This window comes from Scyliorhinus canicula, chromosome 13, assembly GCF_902713615.1.
Source record: "Scyliorhinus canicula chromosome 13, sScyCan1.1, whole genome shotgun sequence".
NCBI lineage: Eukaryota > Metazoa > Chordata > Chondrichthyes > Carcharhiniformes > Scyliorhinidae > Scyliorhinus > Scyliorhinus canicula.
The window spans coordinates 59,439,060-59,463,752 of record NC_052158.1 but is presented as its reverse complement, the minus strand read 5'-3'; the positions used below and the strand labels follow the sequence as shown (position 1 = coordinate 59,463,752).

General features: G+C 43.9%; 1 protein-coding gene across 1 annotated transcript in view; it reads left to right on the top strand.

Annotated features, from left to right (window-relative positions):
• The window catches only part of LOC119975511 (lactosylceramide 4-alpha-galactosyltransferase-like), a 127,640-nt gene that overhangs the window by 1,048 nt on the left and 101,899 nt on the right, over window positions 1–24,693 (top strand). The gene's annotated exons all lie outside the window — the stretch shown is intronic.

Here is a 24,693-nt window from a genome sequence, read left to right as displayed (position 1 = left end):
ATCAGCAGGTTGGTTCTGAAAGACTGAAAAGTTGTCATGACAATAATAACTTTGACTGCTGCGGACCCTGATCCTCCAGTGGGAAACTTATGGGGGGGGGGGGGGGGGGAATATTTTGGAGGGCTGATGAACGTTTGGCCCAGAATTTACCGGGATAAAGCCATGTTACACTGTGGTATTCGTGTATAGACTTCTGCAGAGGGAATGACTTCATTGAGAGTTGTGAATCGCTGCAGTATGCAAAATCTAGCCCCCCAAAAATTGCCCTGTGGGGCTCAAGAAACTGCTACGTTTCGTCTTAAAGTCACCACAAAGTTAGGGCTGGTACTTGATGAGGCAAGGACATTTTTAATTCTGTAATGTTCTACAACCTCTCCAGGCCCTGAAATCAAATTATTGAAACTGGTGTCTCATTCTTGCAGGTAAGTACATTGTTTCCAGAGGATTTTTACATTTAAATAATTTTACTTACTTTACTAATTTACCTAATTTCCTTCTCCATCATTCTTCCATTCCTTTCTTGATCCGCCAATATCATTTGTTAAGCAGATAGACTGTTGGTACATTGGCCACTTAAATCCTAAATGCCATTGATGTGCCCTCACCAACAATTGTCGCACAAAATAATCCTCATGCTTCAGCTCAAACACAATCTTACAGCTGGGATGCTCCACCAGGGGAAACTCTTGGCTAATTTATACCTTGGCAATTAGAGCAGTGAATCAGAAACTAGTTGGTGATGAAATGTCGATGGTGGGGGATTCATTGATGGTAAGACCATTGCATGCAAAAGAAAGATGGTTAGATTCTCTCTTGTGGTCACTGCTTGGCACTTGTGTGGCGCAAATGTTATTGGTCACTTATCAGCCCAAGATTGCACATTGCCCTTGCAGCATGCAAACACCGACTGCTTCAGTATCTGAGGAGCCGCAAATGGTACTGAATATTGGATTGGGTTGGATTGGATTTGTTTATTGTCACGTGTACCGAGGTACAGTGAAAAGTATTTTTCTGCGAGCAGCTCAACAGATCATTAAGTACATGGGAAGAAAAGGGGGAAAAAAAAGAAAATATATAATAGGGCAACACAAGATATACAATGTAACTACATAAGCAGTGGCATCGGATGAAGCATACAGGGTGTAGTGTTAATGAGGTCAGTCCATAAGAGGGTCATTTAGGAGTCTGGTGACAGTGGGGAAGAAGCTGTTTTTGAGTCTGTTCGTGCGTATTCTCAGACTTCTGTATCTCCTGCCCGATGGAAGAAGTTGGAAAAGTGAGTAAGCCGGGTGGGAGGGATCTTTGATTATGCTGCCCGCTTTCCCCAGGCAGTGGGAGGTGTAGATGGAGTCAATGGATGGGAGGCAGGTTCGTGTGATGGACTGGGCGGTATTCACGGCTCTCTGAAGTTTCTTGCGGTCCTGGGCCGAGCAGTTGCCATACCAGGCTGTGATGCAGCCTGATAGGATGCTATTGTGCAGTCATCAGTGAACATCCCTATAATTTCTGACCTTATGATAGAGGGAAGGTCATTGATGAAGCAGCTGAAGACGATTGAGCCCAGAATATTATCCCCAGGAACTCTTGCAGTGATGTCCTGCGGTTGTGTGGATTGACACAGCACCCATAACCATCTTCCTTTATGCGAGGTAAGACTCCAACCAGTGGAGAGTTTCCCCCTGATTCCCATTGACTTCAATGGGAATTGCCAGAGCTCATTGATACCACACTTGGCCAAATGCTGCCATGATATCAAGGGCAGCCACTCTGGACTGAATAGGTGGGAAACGATTTAGCCCCACCAGCCTATTGTACAATTCACCTTGGCCCCATATTCCTTAGTATCATTAGCTAACAACAATCCACCAAACCCAGATTAAAGTTAACAATTGATCTAGCATTAATTGCCATTTCATAAAATCATAGAATTTACAGTGCAGAAGGAGGCCATTTGGCCCATCAAATCTGCACTGGCTCTTGGAAAGAGCACCCCACTTAAGGCCATGCCTCCACCCTATCACCATAATCCAGTAACCCAACCTAACATTTTTTGGACACTGAGGGGCAAATTAGCATGACCAATCCACCTAACCTGCACATCTTTGGACTGTGGGAGGAAACCGGAGCACATGGAGGAAACCCACGCAGACACGTGGAGAAAGTGAAAACTTCAGACAGACAGTCACCCGAAGGAGAATTTCAAACTTCTATTCTATCACCCTTGCAGGTAGAAGTGTTTCCTTAATTCACTCCTGAAACTTTAGGCTATGTCCCTATGGGGGATACTAGGGAGGCTTCAAGTATAATAGAACAAGGGTTTATTGGTAACAAGTAAAGGTAAACTATACACAGGCACAGAGTCTCTGGCTTGCGGTACACTCTGCCCGGGACCCCACTTCCAGGGCCCTGTGCTTCTTCCCCATTTGTTGTGGTTCGGGTGCTCCCACATGATAGGCTCTGAGCCAGTCAGGTGGACCATGAGGGCTTGCCCTTTTTAAAGAGGCAATAACATATTTACAGAACAGATTACGCACAGTTGCTATCTACAGTAAAAAGATAGAGAAACACAAGTTTATCTCAATTGTGGGGTTCTTTGTGTTGCTAATTTTAGGATGGTTGGCATAGTGTTCACAAAGACCACAAATAGCTTTTAAATTGAACAAAGGTACAGATTAATTAACACTAATTTGATTCGACACTTACTCCTATTATTATGGACCAGGGTTTAGAGAACCCCAAAGTGTATCATGGAGTTCACCTGACCCACAACTTTTCATAGGTTGTGGTATGGGGAGCACACGGCCCACTCTACAGGTGTGGTACAGCAGAAATGGAAAAGTAAACAATGTTTATTCTATGAACTCAAGTTAACCTTTTTAAAACATACAGTGAACATCTTAGCAATCATTAATTCAAATACAACCCCCAAAGAATACAACACTAAGTAATTCTTTAAGCTTTCCTTTTAACATCCATAAGACTTAAAACACCTTTTACCAGAAGCACATCAAGTTAAAGTCACTCCTGTTATTAGATTTAAATCACCAGGATCGATTTACAGTCTTTAGGTTGCAGAGAGAGACTCTAATACACCTTCTGGCTGTGACTGCAGCTATCCAGCTCTGAAAATGAAAGTAAAACACACCCTGCAGCAAACAGCCTAAAATGAAAGTAAAAACTGACAGACAGCCCAGCTCCACCCACCCTCTGACATCACTGCAGTAATAAACACCCATTTCTTAAAGGTACTCTCACTACAGATTTTTATATACATACCTATTTATAAACACCCATTTCTTCAAGGTGCTCTCACATGACACCTCCCCCCAAGAAAAAAAAAGCCATCAACTTCAAGATGGTTTCATTTTTCACCTTTTCACTATCCTTTAAGAAATGCATACAGGAAATATACTTTTTTGTTTAAAAAAACCACACGCAATCATATATAATAATATAGTCCATTTTTTTTCTCTTCTTCCTCCAACTAAAATTGCTTCCGTTCATCACATTCGTGACAAAGCATCTGCTATCACGTTTTCTCGTCCTGCCACATGTACTATTTTTAAAATGAAATGGCTGTAACAATAAACTCCAGCGAAACAGCCTTGCATTGTTATTCCAGAATCCAAAAACGTTAACGGATTATGATCATATATATGATGGTATCAGACGGATAGCTGGTCACATAAATGTGAAAATGTTGCAAAGCTAGCACCAAACTCAATGTCTAGTTCTCAATCATTGAATACTTTTTCTGGTAAGAATTCAATTTCTTTGAAAAATAACCAAAAGGCCGCTCTAGCCATTCGTCGTCGTCTTGCAGAAGCACCGCACCTACACTCACATCACTTGCATCAACCGCCATTTGGAATGGTTTCCTGTAATTTGGGATGGCTAACACAGGAGCAGTGGTTAACACAGCGTTTAGGCTGTCAAATGCCTGTTGACACTCCGCTGTCCACTGGAATTTGTTTCGCTTCTTGAGCAAGTCTGTCAGTGCAGTGACCACACTGCTGAAATTCGGTACAAATTTCCGGCAGAATCCACACATATCAAGAAATTGCATTATTTCCCGTCGCGTAGAGGGGATTGGAAACTCCCCAATAACTTTTGTTTTTATATCCCATGGGACCATTCAACCCTGTCCAATTGTAGGGCCAAGGAAAGTGACTTGGGTTTTCCAAATTCACTTTTGGCTAGGTTTATCACCAAACACGCCTCCTGAAGTCAATCGAATAACTCCATCAGATGTTTTAAATGTTCTTTCCATGTCTAGCTGAAAATTACCAGACCGTCGATGTCTACCGCATAATTGGGTAATCCTGAAACAATTTCGTTAGTTAACCGTTGAAATGTGGCTGGGGCGTTTTTCATGCCAAATGGCATAACTTTGAATTGGTATATACCATCTGGAGTCACAAAAGTTGAAATCCCCTTCGCCCTTTCGGACAAAGGTACCTGTCAGTAACCTTTAAGTAAATCCAGTTTTGAAATAAAAGATGATTGTCCCACTTTCTCAATGCAATCCTCCAAACGTGGGATAGGATAAGAGTCAGTTCTTGCAACTGCATTAACCTTTCTATAGTCCTCACACAACCGTTGGTACCGTCTGGTTTAGGTACCATCACTATGGGTGAGCTCCACTGGCTGTAACCCACTTCAATTATGCCAATTTTAAGCATACTCTCAATCTCTTTGTCAACCTGTGCCAAATTTAAAGGGTTCAGTCTATATGGATGTTGTTTGATTGGAACAGCATTTCCCACATCTCCATCATGTATAGCCATTTTAGTACTTCCCAATTTATCTCCACAAATATGCCCATGTGATATCAATAACTCTTTCAGATCTGTTTGTTTTTCTTCTGGAAGGTAACTCAACAATTTATCCCAATTTTTAAGAACATCCTCGTTTTCCAATTTAATTTGAGGTATGTCAAATTCACAGTCACCTGGATTTGGTTCGTCACTTTGAGTTAGAATCATTAAACCTCCTTTTTCGCTCCTTCCCTTTCTAAGTACCTTTTAAGCATATTCATACTCGGTGAGTTTTCCTTCTATCCGGCGTTTTTACCACATAATTCACCTCACTTAATTTCCTTTCAATCTGATAAGGTCCACAAAACCTTGCTTTTAAAGGTCCACCTGCCACTGGGAACAACACTAAAACTTTATCTCCACTGGCAAAACAACGAACTTTGGATTTCGTGTCCGCTACCCGTTTCATCAGATTTTGTGTAACTTTAAAATGTTGTCTAGCCAATTCACCTGCTCTATTTAATCATTCCCTAAAATTTGACACGTAATCCAATAATGTAATTTCTGATTTCTCACTGACCAATTTTCCCTTAATCAACTTAAGTGGTCCTCTTACCTCATGACCAAAAATTAGTTCAAAAGGACTAAATTTGTTTGATTCATTAGGTGCATGCCTAATTGCACCCAGTACGAATGGAATTCCTTTATTCCAATCTTCTGGATAATCATGACAATAAGCCCTCAACATTATATTTAATATCTGATGCCACCTTTCTAACGCTCCCTGCGATTCTGGATGGTACACAGTTGATTTTAATTGTTTTATTCCTAAGCTATCCATAACTTATTTGAATAACCTTGAGGTAAAATTCCATCCTTGATCCAATTGTATTTCTGAGGGTAGTCCATATCTAGTAAAGAATTTAAGTATCTCCGCCACAATCTTTTTAGCTGTAATATTACGTACTGGAATGGCCTCTGGAAACCTAGTAGTCACATCCATTATTGTCAAAAGATATTGATTCCCACTTTTTGTTTCAGGAAGCGGTCCTATGCAATCAATTAGGACCCTTGTAAAAGGTTCCGAAAATGCTGGAATGGGTATTAAGGCTTTATCACTGCTTGAGGGTTCCCTATCACTTGACATGTGTGACATGATTGACAAAATTTAACTACATATTTATGTATTCCAGGCCAATGAAAATGTTTTTGGAATAGTAGTCAATTATGACTAGATAGTCATGACCTTTAAACTAGAATACATCCATACCAACTTTGATCCATGGATTCGTGATGAGTTCATTTTCTTCCAAACTCTCTTTGCATTGCACAGATTGATGCATCTGACAAATGCTGCATTCCTTGTCCACATCCTTGTTGATTCCAGGCCAGTACACAGATTGTCTAGCTCGTCTACAAAATTTTTCATTACCTTGGTAACCGTTGTGTTTCTGTTCCAAGATACCTTGTCGGAGGCACGAAGGAATAACTATTCTATCTCCTTTGAGTATGAATCCATTAATTACTTTGAGGTCATCTTTGATACTGTGAAAAGCGGTGCAATATCCAAATGGCCATCCTTTGAGGTATTTGATTACCCTTTTGAGTGTCAAGTCCTTTTCCGTTTATTCTCTTATGATTCGTAGTGTTTTGTCAGACACTGATAGCATCTCAGCAACTATTGAAGCTTGTGCTTCCACAATGTGCACTATATTTGACACCGTGGTATCAGTATCATTTGTAGCTCTGATAGGGCATCAGCAACAACTAAGTCTTTTCCTGGCTCTTGAGCTGGTCTTTCGAAGTCTTGGTTGTGTGTATCCTTTCAACTATGCTTAATTTATCGCAAGCATCCACCCCAAGTAGCGATGATTTATCATCTTCCACTATTTCAAAGTCGATTGACAATTTGATATCGCCATTCCAAACAATGCGACAGCAGGAATCTCTCATAGCTGTGGTATTTCCATTATAGTCGGTCAATCGACAGATTGATTTCTGTATTTGCGGTGTACTGTATGCTTACCTTAAATTATTTTCAGTTATTAAATTTGCGTGTGCTCCTGTATCTAAAATGGAATTTCTGAGCCATTTATATCAAGTAGTACAGCCCACTCTTTTAATAATCTTTGAGAGTTGTTAATCATAGAGAGTGTATTAATCATAGTAATTACATAAATCATGAAAGTATCCTTTAGTGTGTATAGAGAGAAATCATTATCATCAGTTGAGATATTTTGTCTTTTACTTCACTCTGGACACTTTGGATCTTTCTGTGGTCATGGTAGGATTTAAAAAATTTGTTTGCTGGACAAGCTGTTGAGAAACGACAATGTGCTGCAACGTGATTGTATTTGCAATAATTGGAACATTGTGTGCCTTTTGCTGAACATTTTTTTTTACTGTAGGCGTGGCCACTGCCCGTGAATGTCATCGCTTGTGATGTCACTCACAAAATGGCCTCCTGCAGTTTTCTTTGCTGCGACACAGCATTAATGGTATCAGCCACGTTTCCCGATTTTGTGCCTTTTTCATTTCACTTGAACTCCGCATTGTCAGAGGATGCTTGTTCATTGGCTTTGCACAGATTGATCGCTTCACCTAGTGGCAAAATTTGTGGTCTTAGCACTTCGTCTCGCAAACGTTTGTCATTAATCCCAAATACAACTTGATCGCGAAGCATTGAATCAGTAAAGGAGGAAAAGTTACACAACTGCGCTCTTAACTTTAAAGCTGCAATGAAAGAATCAATTCTCCTTTCAGCTGCAGCCTTTTTCTGAACTGACAGCGCTCATAGGTCTCATTCACTTGCTTTTTGCAGTGAGCATTGAATTTCTCCAGCACTATGTTATACTTTGTTTTATCCTCATCTTCAGCAAGTTCAAAGGAGTTATAAAGCTCTAATGCTTGAGTTCAAGCTAAATTAAGAAGTGCTATTTTTCTCTGGAAGCATTTTCTAGCGCGGAGGCAGATAGGAAAACTTGCCCAGTTTTGACATAGTTTACCATTTGTTCTGAAGTAGTCAGGTTTTTTTATACACTCCACCTTACAATTTTTCTGTGTAGATTTTCTGATCGTTGTAGTGACGTGATTGTTTTCTTCAATCTTCTTAAAGCTAACCTGTCTAATCTAATTGATTATTATTTGTAGAAATAACTCCTGGTACCATGTGGTGTTCTTTGTGTTGCTAATTTTAGGATGGTTGGCATAGTGTTCACAAAGACCACAAATAGCCTTTGCATTGAACAAAGCTACTGATTGATTAACACTACTTAATGGGATTCAACACTTACTCCTGTATAATACACAATTGCTAATAAACATATGATCTGCACTCATTTACTACTAGTCTCTACACTATTACATTAACTATGATCCGCTCTCACACACTATCTTTCCTTCAGTCTGTACACTAGTTTTCTCCTCAACCTCTCGCACACAAGGCTCAGCATCAATGCCTGATATAGTTATACATCTAGCTCTCTCTAGGGGTAGATTTAGACATTACATTAACCCTTACAATTCTTTACATTGTGTCACAACAATGTCAATCTGTCGGGGGAGTTTCTGGGTCTCGTAGACCACCTTAGACCCCAAACTGGTATTCCTCTGTTTATTTGGTTCTAAATATGGCGGTCAATATGGTCGCTTTCCTTAATCCTAATTACGTTTGCTTTAGAGTCGCCAGGTATCTTTCGATACTGCCACAAGGTTCAAACCCGAATACTGATCAAAGAGCCGATGCACCAGTTAGGTCAAAGTCAATGCTATTTATTTACACACACAGCAATATCTACTCATGCACGAAATACTACAGACTAAACTATCGCTAATGCCTATACTTAGCTTCGGGTGCCCACTCAGTGAGAGGAACAATGGCCGTTTTTCCGATCTGAGGCTGCTGGGGTCGAGGTGGTACAAGGGAACAGCTAAGGTCATCCGTCTGGTGGCGAACGTTGATCCTGGACTTACTTGTTTCTGGTGCAGCTGGTGGATGGGTCTGGGGCATTCCCTTTTCCAGCTCCCTCCTGGGTTGTCGTTCGGGCCTCCCGAGAACTTCTAGATTCTCTACGTTGTGGCTCCACCACAGGAATACGGGACCTGCCTGCCCGCTCCAACTGTTCCAAGATTGGGGTTGTGGTCCCCTGGCTTCTTACCTGGTCAATGTGTTTCTGCACTGTTCTACTGTTCAAATCCACCACCCATGAGACTTGGCTGATGTCCCTCGACAATGATCATCGGTAACTGGGTCTCCTGTTATTGTTACAACATTGGTATTGCACCGTCCCCAAATCGCCAACTTTACTGTTGTGCTACTTGGGTTCATAGAAGAAGTAATTCTCGAAGATATTTGAATGTTTATTCACCCAAAACCGTGGGCGACGCCATGGTGCCAGCCTCAAATTTTGGGGTCTTCCATTTAATGTAAGGACTATCTCAATTGGGGCTGTTTTGCTCATTTTCACCATGTTTAACCTGAATGTTTCAGTTTCCTCATGTGAATTCCTCTCCACTTTTGTTCACTGGAGCCATGACTTTTTATTTTGATGTGTTCTGCCTGATGCATACTGACAAATGGGTTTAAATTGATTATTTGTCATTGCTAGAACTAAAGTAGATCTACCTTGCACCCATCATATGAGATAGTGTCTCTGAGGGCAATGGGGCTGATGTGCAAGTGAATAGTGAATGTCTCAATGGCATTTGATGAAGTGTCACAGGTTAAACTTGTGGGTAAAAATGAAACTGCAGCTCATAGGATGTAAAACTGCCTGAGGTTAGGTCACATCCTGTGAAAGAATAAATAAGATGTAAATGACTTAGATTGTATAGGGTACAACGACAATATTTGTCGATGGCATGTAATTTGGAGGTCGAATCATAGAATTTACAATTCAGAAGGAGGCCATTTGACCCATCGGGTGTGCACTGGCCCTTGGAAAGAGCATCTCACTTAAGCCCACGCCTTCACCCTATCGCCATAACTCAGTAACCCCACCTAACCTTTTTTGGTCACGAAGGGCAATTTGGCATGGCCAATCCACCTCACCTGCACATATTTGGACTGTGGGAGGAAACCGGAGCACCCGGAGGAAACCCACGCACACACGGGGAGGACGTGCAGACTCCGCACAGACAGTGACCCAAGCCGGGAATCGAACCTGGGACCCTGGAGCTGTGAAGCATTTATGCTTACCAAGCGTGGTAAAGAGTGAGAAGGGCAGTATTTGACTTCAAAAGGACTTGGGCTGATGGAAAGGGTGTACACATGACCAATGAAATTTAGTGCAGAAAAATCTGATGTTATGCACTGCTGGTGTGAACAGTAATTAAACATAATAGATTCTCCATTCCCACGGGAGGCCACCCCCACCTGTGGGTTTCCTGGTGGCGTGGGGTGGCTTAAATGGGAAATCCCATTGACAGTGGCGGGAACAGAGAATCCCGAAGCCAGCAAACGGCACGCAGCTGAGGAACACGCGGCTGGAAGGCCGGTGAATCCCGTCCCATTCTAATGGGAGAAAGAATGAAGAGCGACAACTCGAGCTAAATCATATAATTTTAAAGGGGTACAAGAAGTGAAAGCCTTCTCGGTGTTTGTGCACAAATTATTGAAAGTGGCAGGAATGTGGTTAAATGTCTTCTGAAATGGCCAAGCAAGCCACTCCGTTGTATTCAACCTTGTAAGTATAGGCACACAGTACAAGGAGCTTATGTTAAACCTACATAAAAGACTAGTTCAGATATTGTGCCTGGAAGTGAGTCCCAGACACCCACCACCCTCTGGGTAAAAATATTTTTCCACATCTCCGCTCTGACCTTCCTGCCAATCGTTTTAAACCTATGCCCTTAGTCACTGAGTTCTCTGCTAAAGCATATAGGCCCTTCCCACCCACTCTATCCAGGCCCCTCACAATTAGTTGAATTCTATTTGTCACTTTTCTGCCCACCTGATCAGTCCATTGATACTTTCCTGCAGTCTACAGCAATCCTCCTCACTGTCAACCATGTGGTAAATGCTTATGTTGTTCCCCCTACATTTACGTCAAATCATTACATATAAAAGCAAAGAACATAGAACATGCAGTGCCGAAGGAGGCCATTCGGCCCATCGAGTGCACCGACCCACTATAGCCCTCACTTCCATCCTATCCCCGTAACCCAATAACCCCATCTAACCTTTTTGGACACTAAGGGCAATTTAGCATGGCCAATCTACCTAACTTGCACGTCTTTGGACTGTGGGAGGAAACCGGAGCACCCGGAGGAAACCTTCGCAGACACGGGGAGAACGTGCAGACTCCGCACAGACAGTGACCCAGCGGAGATTCGAACCTGGGACCCTGGCGCTGTGAAGCCACAGTGCTATTCACTTGTGCTGCCCTTAAACCAGAACCCCGGACATGGGGCGAACCAGGCTGTTCTGGGCAGGCCCTGCAGGATTGCTAACATCAAAGCCGATCCACTTGTCGATGCAGCAACTGATCACAGAATGATTGCCTCATAGAATCGACAGCACAGAAGGAAGCCATTCAGCCCATTGAGTCCGCACCAGCCCTCAGACACAGCACTGCACTCAAGCCCACGCCTCCACCCTATCCCGGCAACCTGCAAACCCATCTAACCTTTTTGGATACCAAGGGCAATTTAGCATGGCCAATCCACCTAACCTGCACATCTTTGGGCTGTGGGAGGAAACCGGAGCACCCGGAGGAAACCCACGCAGACACGGGGATAACGTGCAGACTCCGCACAGATAGTGACCCAAGCCGGGAATCGAACCTGGGACCCTGAAGCTGCAAAGCAACTGTGCTAACCACTGTGCTACCGCGGCGTCCCATAAAGGTGCTGGAATCTGAAAACAAAAGAGAAAATGCTGGACAATCTCAGCAGGTCTGGCAGCATCTGTAGGGAGAGAAAAGAGTGAACGTTTCAAGTCCAGATGCCCCTTTGTCATATCGGAAGGCTTGGAAAATGATGGTCAGCCTTTGTGAGGCTGGTAAGAGTAAAAGGAAGTGATGAACCTGGTGTTGAATCTTGGTCAGACCCCATTGGGAGTGTCGTGTTCTGTATTGGACAGCCAGCCTCTGGAAGGGATACATTGGTGATGAAAGGGATACAGCTCTGATTCACCAGAATGAAAGCAGAGGACAGGTTGCAATAAGAGGACAGATGTAGAATGCGGAATTTAGACGGTTGATCTTGTCGAGGTGTTTAAAATGGTAAAAGAGGCTTCACAGGGCAGACATTGAGACAGCATTTCATCTGATGAGTGCAAGGTAGATCTAGAATCTTAAAACTGAAGTTTGGTTATTTAGGAGGGAAATCAGGAAGCAGAAGGCACTAAAACTCTGGAATGTTCTTTTGCAAAAAAAACTATCGACCCCCTGGGGCGGAGAATTTATTTGTGAATAAGATGTGCACATGCTTACCTTCAGAATTATAACATTTTCCTCACAATTAGAGCTGGTTGGTTGCATCATTAAATGGATTTGTCAATCTCTCAGGATTTCTAATATGTTTCAGCTGACTTTCTCCTAATCTACTAAAATCACCTGACCATGGCTATGAGCATGTGAACAAGCAGCAGGAGGAGACCAATTCAGCCCCTCGAGCCTGCCCCGCCATTTAATAAGCTCACAGCTGATCTAATGGTAATCGCCGATGGAATAGAAGGGACAGTAGCAACTTGGATATAACATTGGCTGAATAATAGGAAGCAGAGAATAAGGATATTTTTTGGGCTGGAGGAAGTTTTATAGTGGTGTTCCCAGGGGTCGGTATTGGTACCCTTTCTTATCCTGATATATATTAATGATGTAGATCTTTGTGTGCAGGGGATAATTTCAAAGTTTGACCCAAAAGTTGGAAGTATTTTAAACTGTGAGGAGGACATGTAGAACTTCAAAAAGACACAGACAGGTTGGTGGAATGGACAGATAGGTGGCAGATAAAGGTTAATGGGGAGAAGCGTGAGGTGATGCATTTAGATAGGAAGAGCATGGAGAGACAATGTAAAATAAGGGGTCAAATTCCTAAAGGGGTGCAGCAGCAGAGGGATCTTGGCGTATATGTGCATAGATCATTGAAAGTGGCGGGACAGGTGGCGAGAACAGTTAATAAAGCATGTAGTATTTTGGGCTTTATTATAGAGGCTTAGTGTCTAAGAGAAAGGAACATTTGCTGGACATCAGAGAAAACACTACAGTTCCGGGTACCAAACTATAGGAAGGATGTGAATGCATTGGAGAGAGTGCAGAAGAGGTTTACAAGAATGGCTTCAGGGGTGAGAAACTTTTATGTGGATATATTGAAGAGGTTGTGACTGTTCTCCTTGGAGAAAACAAGGCTGAGACGATATTTAATAGAGGTGGTCAAAATCATGAAGGGACGGACTGACAGAGGCGATAGGGAGAATCTATTTCTGCTCCTAAAAGAATTTAGAATGAGAGGGCACAGAATTGAAGTGATTTACAAAAGAACCAAACGTGATGTGAGAAAAAACCTTTTCACACAGTGAGTGATTCAGGTCTGGAATGCACTGCCTGGAAATGTGGTGGGGGCAGTTTCAATTGAGGCATTCAAGAGGGCGTTAGATGATTATTTGTGCAGGGGTACAGGGAAAAGGCGGGGAATGGCACCAAGTCATGATGCTAGTTCGGAAAGCTGGTGCAGACACGATGGGCCAAATGGCCTCCTCTTGCGCCGTAACAATTCTGTGAAATCTGTGTCCCGCCTACCCTCGATAACCTAACACTCACCAAGAATTTATCCACCTCTGCCTTAATAGTATACGTAGGTGCTGCTTCCACAGCCTTTTCAGGAAGAGAGTTTATGTCCATTTTAAACTGGTGACTTTTATTTTTAAGCAGCAACCCATTAGGTATAGGCTAGTGTACCAAAGTTGTATGGTTTCATAACCTGTAGATCTAACGAGCATCTTTACTGGTAGAAACAGGTACTTGATTAGACTTTGCCAACAAATTGTGACAAAATTCTCTCACCAGTGAAATACTCCAGCAAACTGCTCGGGGTCTGCCACAAAGTGCCAGGTAATGACCATCTCCAATGAGAGTGAAACCATTTCTCTTGGCATTCAACAAAATTATGGGGCGGAATTCTCCGACCCCCCGCAGGGTCGGGGAATCGCCCGGGGCCGGCGTAAATCCCGCCCCTGCCGTGGCCGGAATTCTCCGCCACCGGGGAATTGGCGGGAGCGGGAAACGGGCCCCACCGATCAGCATGCCCCTCCCGCGGCGGTTCTCCGGCCCGCGATGGGCCGAAGTCCCGCCGCTGTCAGGCCTCTCCCGCCGACGTGGTTTAAACCACCTCTGTGCCGGCGGGATTGGCAGCGCAAACGGGCCCTGGGGTCCTGGGGGGGGCGTGGGGCGATCGGACCCCAGGGGGTGCCCCCACGGTGGCCTGGCCCGCGATCGGGGCCCACCGTGGGTGCACTCTCTTTCTTCCGCCGCCGCCAATGCCTCCACCATGGTGGAGGCGGAAGAGACCCCCTCCACCGCTCATGCGACGGTGGTGACATCAGCGGCCGCTGATGCTCGGGCGCATGGGCGAAGTCCTTTCGGCCAGCCCTGACACCCGGCGGTGTGGCGCCAAAGGCCGCTGGCGCCAGTTTTGCCGCCAGTCGGCGAAACGGGAGCCACTCCAGCGCGGGCCCAGCCCCTAAAGGTGCGGAGAATTCCGCACCTTTTGGGAGGCCCGACGCCGGAGTGGTTGGCACCACTCGGCTACGCCGGGACCCACGCCCCGCCGGGTAGGGGAGAATTTCGCCCATGGTTAGCAAAACCCATACCATCAAATCAGAACTTTAACCAGGAACATAGATGTACGCGGTCTGTAGCAAGTAGATCTTTTCTGCCCAACATTGAGGTACAATCCAGGAGTTTGATGGAATGCTCCCGACTTTGTAAAATCGCAGCATGGAAGGATCGTGTTCATGCTAGTTTGATCGATGGCCCATCGTGTTCATGTTAGTTCTGAAAGAAGAGCTCAGCTACGCCTGCTCCCCACCCTTTTTCCCCCATCCTGAGTTTTTTCTTCTATTCGTATAATTATTCAATTGCCTTTTGAGGACCATAATTGAATCTGCCTCCACTACATACTGAGGCAGTGCGCTCCAGATCCTAGTCGCTTGCTGAATAAGAACTTTTTGTTTTTTTTGTTTTTGCCATTCAGCTCATTACAAATTTGAGGTTATAAGATCATGAATTGGGACTTGTTATATTACTAAATATTACTCTTTTGTCTTGAATTCTGATGAGAAATAGTCAAAGTCTTCCAGATGATGACAGAATGTTTATTGAGTAATATATAATAAACTAGTGAGTTCTTTCACTTCAATACTAAACTAGTAGAAAAAATAAGTAAGTTTGTATTATAATTATAATACACTGTACTCTGAGCTAATCATGTCTTCGCTCTAGCTGCTCTCTCCCCACACTAACTCGCACACACTAAGAAAGAGTGGGAAAGTCCTTTTTATAGGTTCTGTTAGTGTTGCCATCTAGTGATCATTTGTCTGTACTTACTTTATATTAACTGAACATGTATTAACACATACTGAGGTCACTACAGGACTGACTTTGATTTAGGTTAAATGAAGGGGGGGTGGGGGGGTGGAGGGTCGGTCATTTGACCCGCTCTGTAGTCTGCCTGACAACAGACCTGAATGACCGGACTGTTAACTATTTAAGGGAGGCCCAAGTTCTTTAAAGGTGAAAGGTGTTTGCACTTGGAGACAATGGCAGCAGCATCTGTGCTCACAACAATTAGACTGGTGGTCTTCAAAGTCCCAGGAAGGTGTTGAGAATGTTGGGCTGTAAACGGTTACACTTTAAATTTTCTATTTACTTTCAATGTAGATAGAGTTGAACAGAATTGAAAGAATAGCTAACCAACACATCTCTACCTGCACACAAAGCCCATATGAGTAACGTTGCCATGGAGAAGGGCTTTCAGAGGGGAAAGAGTTTATAGGAAATTATTGAAGGATTAGGTTACAAGCTTTCCTCAAATCTTACTGAATCTCAGACAGGTTAGTCTGCCAGGATCTGGGGTAAGAGAGAGCAGCTAGATATGCAACATCTGTTTGGCTATCCTCATAGGTGTTTGGGTGGGAGCTCTTGCTCCGATTGAAAAGATGACATTTTTGAGGATTTTAAACAAGGTTGGAAGATTTGCCCAGCTTGCGTAAGAGGGAGAATTGCCAGGCGAAGTCTTCACCAGAAAAGACTGTTCTCGGGTTAAAAGTTATCAGGGTGACAAAGATGAATGGGAGTAAACACCTGGAAGCTAAGAATCACTTTGAACTTGGTCTATGAAAATTGAATAACAACTTAAGAGACTGCATAATATGTGTTTTACAGTTTTGTTAATTGTACAAAGGAAGAGTTCTGATCTACAAAGTGTAGGTTGTCTGCATTAGTAACATTTAGTCATGAGTAGTTTTAGTCTGTTATGGTAAATGTTGAAATCTTGTTGTGCCATCCATTCAGCTAGCAGCTGCATGTTAAAAAAAATTTCCCTTCAGTAGCTTTGAAAATCATAATAACCTTAAATCAATGTCCTTTAGTTTTCAACCCTTTGGCCAATGGAGCAGTCTCGCCATCTACTCTGTCTAGCACAATCATGACAAGGCCATTAGACATAGGAACAGAATTAGGCCACTCAGGCCATCGAGTCTGCTCCGCCATTCAATTATGGCTGGTAATTTTCTCATCACCATTTTCCTGCCTACTCCCCATAACCCCTGATCCCCTTATTAATCAAGAACCTGGGTGCGATTCTCCGAAATGGAGACAGACTGTTTGCGCCATCGTGAACGCCGTCGCTTTTCATGATGATGTGAAACAGGCGCGGGGACTACCGATTGTGGCCCCCACAGGGGGCCAGCACGGCACTGGAGCAGGTCACGCCGCTCCAGCCTCCCTTCGCGTCAAACCGCGCATGCGCAGTTGGGCCGCGCCAACCCGCGCATGCGCGGGGGACTTCTTCAGCGCGCCGGCCCTGACGTAACATGGTAGGGGGTTTATGGGCCAGCCGCGTAATAAAATAGGGCCGGGGCTGGAGAGGCCGGCCTGCCGATTGGTGGGCCTCGATCGCGGGTCAGACTCCATTGGAGGCCCCCCCCCCGGTGAAGGAGTGCTTTTCCCCGTCCCACAGGCCGCCCCCAACCCTTCGCGCAGCGACTAGCTGTGAACGGCGCCGTGCCAAACGCGCCGGCACAAATGGCGCTGATTCTCCGCTCCTTGGAGAATCGCCCGCCTGCTTCAGACCGGTGCAAACGGTGATTCTCCCATACTGCACGGCATGGGAGAATCGTGCCCACCATCTATCTCTGTCTTAAAGACACTCCGATTTGGCCTCCACAGCCTACTGCGGCAAGGGGTTCCACAGATTTACTACCCTCCTGCTGAAAAATTCTTCCTTGTCTCAGTTTTAAAGAATTGTCCCTTTAGCCTGAGGTTGTCCCCTCTGATTCTAGTTTTTCCTACAAGTGGAAACATCCTCTCCATGTCCACTCTCTCCAGGCCTCAAAGTATCCTGTAAAATTTTCCACACGTTTAAGTCTACAGGATTATAAGGGGCATTGATAGAGTGGATGGGTAGGCACTCTTTCCTAGGGTGGAGGGGCCAGTCACCAGGAGGCATAGGTTTAAGGTCTGTGGGGCAAAGTTTACAGGAGATGTGCGAGGCAGGTTTTTTGCATAGAGGGTGGTGAGTGCCTGGAACGCGTTACCAGGGGAGGTTGTGGAAGCAGATACATTAACGGCGTTCAAAAGGCATCTTGACAAATATATGGATAGGATGGGTAGAGCTGGATACAGCACAAGGAAGTGCTGAAGGTTTTGGCCAAGGTTTGCATCATGACCGGTGCAGACTTGGAGGGCCGAAGGGCCTGTTCCTGTGCTATATTGTTCTTTGTTCTAAGATCCCCCCGTCATCCTTCTAAACTCCGAGTACAGAACCGTTCCTAATACGACAAGCTCTTCATTCCATGAATCATTCTTGTGAACCTCTCTGGACACTTTCCAAGGCCGCACATCCTTCCTTAGATACGGGGCCCAAAACTGCTCACTGTACTCCAAATGGGGTCTGACCAGAGCCTTATACAGCCTCAGATGTACATCCCTGCTCTTGTTTTCTAGCCCTCTCGACATGAATAGCAACATTGAATTTGCTTTCCTAACTGCTGACTGAACCTAAACGTTAACCTTAAGAGAATCTTAAACAAGGACTCACAAGTCCCTTTGTGAGTCTGATTTCCTCAGCATTTCCCCTTTTTGAAAATAGTCTATGCCTCCATTCCTCCTTCCAAAGTGCATAACCTCACACTTTTCCACATTGTATTCCGTCTGCCACTTCTTTGCCCACTCCTAGTCTGTCCAAGTTCTTCTGCAGCCCCCCTGCTTCCTCAATACTACCTGTCCCTCTGCATAGCTTTGTATCATCTGCAAACTTAGCAACAGTGCCTTCAGTTCCTTGTTCCAGATCTTTATATTGTGAAAAGTTGTGGCCCCAGCAGATACCCCTGAAGCATACCACTCGTCACTGGCTGCCATCCTGAAAAAGACCCCTTTATCCCCACTCTTTGCCTTCTGACAGCCAGCCAATTCTCTATCCATGCCAGGATCTTACCCTTAATACCATGGGCTCTTAAGTTATTTAACAGTCTCCTATACGGCACCTTGTCAAAGGCTTTCTGGAAATCTAAATAAATCATGTCCACTGGTCCTCTTTTGTCTAATTTCCTTGTTACCTCCTCAAAGAACTCTAACAGATTTGTCAGACATGACCTCCCCTGATGAAGCCGTACTGACTCAGTCCTATTTTACCATACCAAATGCTTCGCAATCTCACCTATAATAATGGATTCTAAAATCTCATCAGTGACCAAAGTCAGGCTAACCGGCCTATAATTTCCCATCTTCTGCCTCCCTCCCTTCTTAAACAGGGATGCTACATTAGCCACTTTCCAGTCCTCTGGGACGCTCCCTGCCCCCAGTGATTCCTGAAAGATTATCATGAATGCCTCCACTATCTCCTCAGCTATCTCTTTTAGAACCCTGAGGTGTAGTCCATCCGGTCTAGGTGTTTCATCCACCTTCAGACCTTTCAGTTTCCCTAGAATCTTCTCCTTAGTGATGGCCACTACACTCACTTCAGCACCCTGATTGTCCTGGAGCTCTGGCATCCCATTGGTATCTTTCACCATGAAGACCTATGCAAAGTAATAATTCAGTTCATCTGCCATTTCTTTGTTTCCTATTACTACTACTCCAGCCTCATTTTCCAGTGGTCCAATGTCTATTTTTGCCTCTCTCCTACCTTTTATGTATTGAAAAAAACGCTTCCTATCTTCTTTTGTATTACTAGCTGGCTTGCACTCCTATTTCAAATACTCCCCCTTATTGCTTTATAGTTGTCCTCTGTTCGGTTTTAAAGGCTTCCCACTAATCCTTGCCACTTCGTATGCTTTTTCTTTTGCTTTTATGCTGTCCTTGACTTTCCTCATCAGCCATGGGTGTTTTGTCCTCCCTGAGCATGTTTTCTCCTCCTTGGGATGCATGTCTGTTGTGCCTCCCGTATAGCCCCCAAAAACCCCTGCCATAGCTGTTCCATTGTCTTCCCTGCTAGGCTCCTTTTCCAATCAACTCTGGCCAGTTCCTCCCTCATGTCTTGTAGTTACCTTTATTTAATTCTAATACTGTTACATCGGATTCAAGCTTCTTCCTCTCAAACTGCGTGGTAAATTCTGTCATATTGTGGTCACTGCTCCGTCAGGGTTCCTTCACCTTAAGTTCTCATTACACATCACCAAATCCAGAATTGCCTGTTCCCTAGTAGGTTCTGCCACAACCTATTCCAAAACAACATACCTTGGACATTCCACAAATTCCTTTTTTTTGGATCCACTTCCTATCTGATTTTCCAAGTCCACCTGCACATTGACGTCTCCCATGATTATTGTAATATTGCCTTTCTTATATGCCTTTTCTATCTCCTGATTTATTTTCTGCCCCACCTCCTGACTACTGCTATTAGGGTCATTTTACCTTTGTGATTCCTCAACTCTACCCGCACAGATTCTATGCCTTCTGATCCTATATCGCTTCTTTCTATCGATTTAACTTCATTCTTTATTAACATTGAATGATGTTAATGAATGATCTGTTGCGCTGCTTGCAGAAAAATACTTTTCACTGTACCTCGGTACACGTGACAATAAACAAATCCAATCCAATCAAATCCAATCCAACAATGCAAACCCGCCCCCTTTGCCCATTTGCCTATCCTTTCGATAGGACACATATCCTTGTACATTTAGATCCCAGCTCTGATCCCCTTGCAGCACGTCCCTGTGATATCCACAACATGGTACCAGCCAATTTCAATGTGTGCAAAAAGCTCATTTACCTTGTTCCGTATATTGCGAGCATTTATATACAACACCCTCAGTCCTACATTGACCACTTCCCTTCTCATACTTGTCACCTTTTTTGCTCTGCCTGAGATTAGATTCCTGCCACCCTCAATTTTCTCTGTTCTATTACTTGGTCTGGAAACTTACTAACCTCTCCTGAGCCCTCGACTCTTTTAACTAGTTTAAAGTATTTGTCATTAACCTGCACGTCTACCCTCTCCTTTAACTTTGATTTTCTAATTCTCCAACTCCCCCCCCCCCCCCCTCCAATATTTAAAGCCCTATGATAGTGAACAATTTGATCAAATGTCCACTGAATGCTCCCTTGGCTAAGGAGAACTGTAAATGTGATCATAATTGTAATTTTCCAGTCAAGGATATACAGGTATATGCATTGATTGCTTAAGTATCTGAGCACATATAAAGAGAGAAGTTACTCGTCTTATATAAGTCACTTAATTTCAGCTCTGGTCACAAGGGTCAGACTTGGAGAACATCAGTGGTAATCACACCCTGACAATTTATCCATCCTTTCAGCCATTCTTCACAAAAGTAACTTGGATTGCAATATTCTGTTTATAAAATAAAAAAAATATTTTCTGATCTTCACCTTTTGGCAACCGTTCACTGCCACCGTGTGAAACTTTTGATAAGCAGATGATGAAATAGGAACCCAGAGGGCAATCTTATACTTGCCAATGCCCTGCACACGAGTAATAGCTCTTTATACTAATTTGAGCAAACAAGTAAGCAAATGAGCAAATAATTAAATGACTAACTTTATATGTGCTTAAGATAGGTAAGCAATCAAATGATTAATGAGATGTTTACGAGACGTTGTCAGACTTTAACAGAATTCAAAAGGCAAATCATCATTCCAGCGAGGAATATATCATGGAGTTTAACAGACCGTATGAAACATTTCAGAAATTAAATGTCTTTATTCAGCGCACATATTTCAATTGCTGGATTGTGCTAAAGTGTCGCATATGAATATGCCCTCTGTCTTAAATAATGTGCCATTCTCCAAAAAAGACATCCTCTTGGATCGAATGTCTGCTGCTTTAAAAAGAAGTCCAAGGGAAGCAGCCATTTCCAGTCGACATAATAGCGCAAATGGGGCATTCCGTGATGTCATAACTCAGTATACCAAGGCAGAGTTACAGGCTGAAGAAATGAGGATAAAACAATTTTTATTAAATCCGAATACCACAGCAGATGACTGGATTGGAGAAGCAGTAATGGACGAATTAAGTTAGCAGGCGCTTCAGATGTGACTCAAAATGTCATTGTTATGAACTGTCCTAAGCAAGGTTTTTGAAGTGATGCATCACACAGAATTTGGAGGTTAAAGATGGTAAGGATCTGACTGACAGAACTGGGCATGTCACAAGAAGTTTTAGTCTGGTGATGAGTATATTAATCGTGGTATTAATCATGGATTCATTTAATAATGCCATGTTAGATAAAAGCAAATTACTGCGGATGCTGGAATCTGAAACCAGAAAGGAAATGCTGGAAAATCTCAGCAGGTCTGGCAGCATCTGTAGGGAGAGAAAAACGCTAACATTTCGAGTCCAGATGACCCTTTGTCAAAGTTGGCATGCCATGTCATGTTAGATAGTGGTTGCACCTCAACAGTGTGTGGAGCAGGTTGGTTAAAATGTTATTTAGATTCACTCAGCAGTAAGATTCACTCAGCAGTAAGAATCACTCAGCAGTAAGAATCACAGTAAGAGTTGGGGAGAATGAAAGCTCTGTTGTTTCAGGTTCAGAGATGACAACACATTATAGACATAGAATAGTACAGCACAGAACAGGCCCTTCGGCCCTCGATGTTGTGCCGAGCAATGATCACCCTACTCAAGCCAACGTATCCACCCTATACCAGTAACCCCCCCCATTAACCTTATTTTTTAGGACACTAAGGGCAATTTAGCATGGCCAATCCACCTAACCCGCACATCTTTGGACTGTGGGCGGAAACCGGAGCACCCGGAGGAAACCCACGCACACACGGGGAGGACGTGCAGACTCCGCACAGACAGTGACCCAGCCGGGAATCGAACCTGGGACCCTGGAGCTGTGAAACATTTATGCTAACCACCATGCTACCGTGCTGCCCTATTGCCAAAAGGTGACATTGAAGTCACCTTTTGGCGATTCCATGCAGAATAGATGGAATAGGCTTCTTTATTAATACAGATGTAGTATCTAGTGAGATACCCTTGATGCTGTGCAAGCCTTTCATGAAAAAAATGAAACTGGACATTGAACACCTCCCATAGTCCAAAGATGTACAGGTTAGGTAGATTGGCCATGCTAAATTTCCCCTTCGTGTCCAGGGATGTGCAGGTTAGGCTGCGGGGATTGGGTGGGGGAGTGGAACTGGGTAGAGTGCTCTTTCGCAGGGTTGGTGCAGACGTGATGAGCTAAATGACCTCCTTTTGCACTTTAGAGATTGTATGATAAAGCTGTTGTTTTTGGTAATGGGAGTGCTGTGCACCCAAATTGGGACACTGTTGCATTGTTTTAACAAAACCGGAGATTTCTAATCAGAATATAATATAATTTTGAATGACATCCAGTGAAAAGGATCTGAGAGGGAAAGAAAGCAGATTTTCTGAAAGTTACACCCTTCTTGACAATCCTACTTAAAGGATGCCAATTAATACACTAGATTCATCGAAAAGATTAATGCGGAATGTGACATGGGTACAAAGAGTCAAAGTGTGTTGCTGTGCCCATTGTAAGTCTTCCATGGCATTAAATTTAAGGAAGTATTCACCATGAATTTAAAGTTCTGGGACAAATCTACAAACATTTTCATTTTAGACTATATGGGTATGGTAGTTGGATTCAGTTTTCTACCATATTATATGGTGAAGATAAAGTGTGATTATAGGTAAAGTCAAGGAGAAACGGGTAGAGACATTTCTGACTGAACGGGGTAAGGGGAGTGGGGTGGAATCTTCCAGTGATGAGTTGAGATGTGGTTGTACTAGAAAGGGCGTAGAAGGATTCATCAGCGTGGTTGTATTAGAAAGGGTGCAGCGGTTTCACCAGGATGTCGCCTGGGCTCCAGTGTTTCAGCTACGAGTGAGGTTGGTTAGGCTGGGCTTCTTTTCCTTAGAGCAGTGAAGGCTGAAAGGGGGACGTGATTGAGGTGTACAAGATTAGGAGGATTTGAAGAAAAACCTTTTCACCCAGAAGATGGAGGGAATCTGGAACTCACTGCCTGAAAGACGGTGGTGGTACGGGGGGGTTGGGGGGGAGAACCCTCATAACATTTGAGAACCATTTAGATGAGAGCGCTTGAAAAGCCAAAGCATACAAGGATACGGACCAAGTGCTGGAAAATGGGGTTTGAATAGCCAGGTGCTTGATAGTCGACGCAGACACGATGGGCTCTTTCCGTGTTGTAAAACTCTATGACTCCATACATAGAACATAGAACATAGAACAATACAGCGCAGTACAGGCCCTTCGGCCCTTGATGTTGCACCGACATGGAAAAAAAACTAAAGGCCATCTAACCTACACTATGCCCTTATCATCCATATGCTTATCCAATAAACTTTTAAATGCCCTCAATGTTGGCGAGTTCACTACTGTTGCAGGTAGGGCATTCCACGGCCTCACCACTCTGCGTAAAAAACCCACCTCTGACCTCTGTCCTATATCTATTACCCCTCAATTTAAGGCTATGTCCCCTCGTGCTAGCCACCTCCATCCGCGGGAGAAGGCTCTCGCTGTCCACCCTATCTAACCCTCTGATCATTTTGTATGCCTCTATTAAGTCGCCTCTTAACCTTCTTCTCTCTAACGAAAACAACCTCAAGTCCATCAGCCTTTCCTCATAAGATTTTCCCTCCATACCAGGCAATATCCTGGTAAATCTCCTCTGCACCCGTTCCAAAGCTTCCACGTCCTTCCTATAATGAGGCGACCAGAACTGTACGCAATACTCCAAATGCGGCCGTACTAGAGTTTTGTACAACTGCAACATGACCTCATGGCTCCGGAACTCAATCCCTCTACCAATAAAAGCCAACACACCATAGGCCTTCTTCACAACCCTATCAACCTGGGTGGCAACTTTCAGGGATCTATGTACATGGACACCGAGATCCCTCTGCTCATCCACACTACCAAGAATTTTACCATTAGCCAAATATTCCGCATTCCTGTTATTCTTTCCAAGGTGAATCACCTCACACTTCTCCACATTAAACTCCATTTGCCACCTCTCAGCCCAGCTCTGCAGCTTATCTATGTCCCTCTGTAACCTGCAACATCCTTCCGCACTGTCTACAACTCCACCGACTTTAGTGTCGTCTGCAAATTTACTCACCCATCCTTCTGCGCCCTCCTCTAGGTCATTTATAAAAATGACAAACAGCAACGGCCCCAGAACAGATCCTTGTGGTACGCCACTCGTAACTGAACTCCATTCTGAACATTTCCCATCAACTACCACTCTCTGTCTTCTTT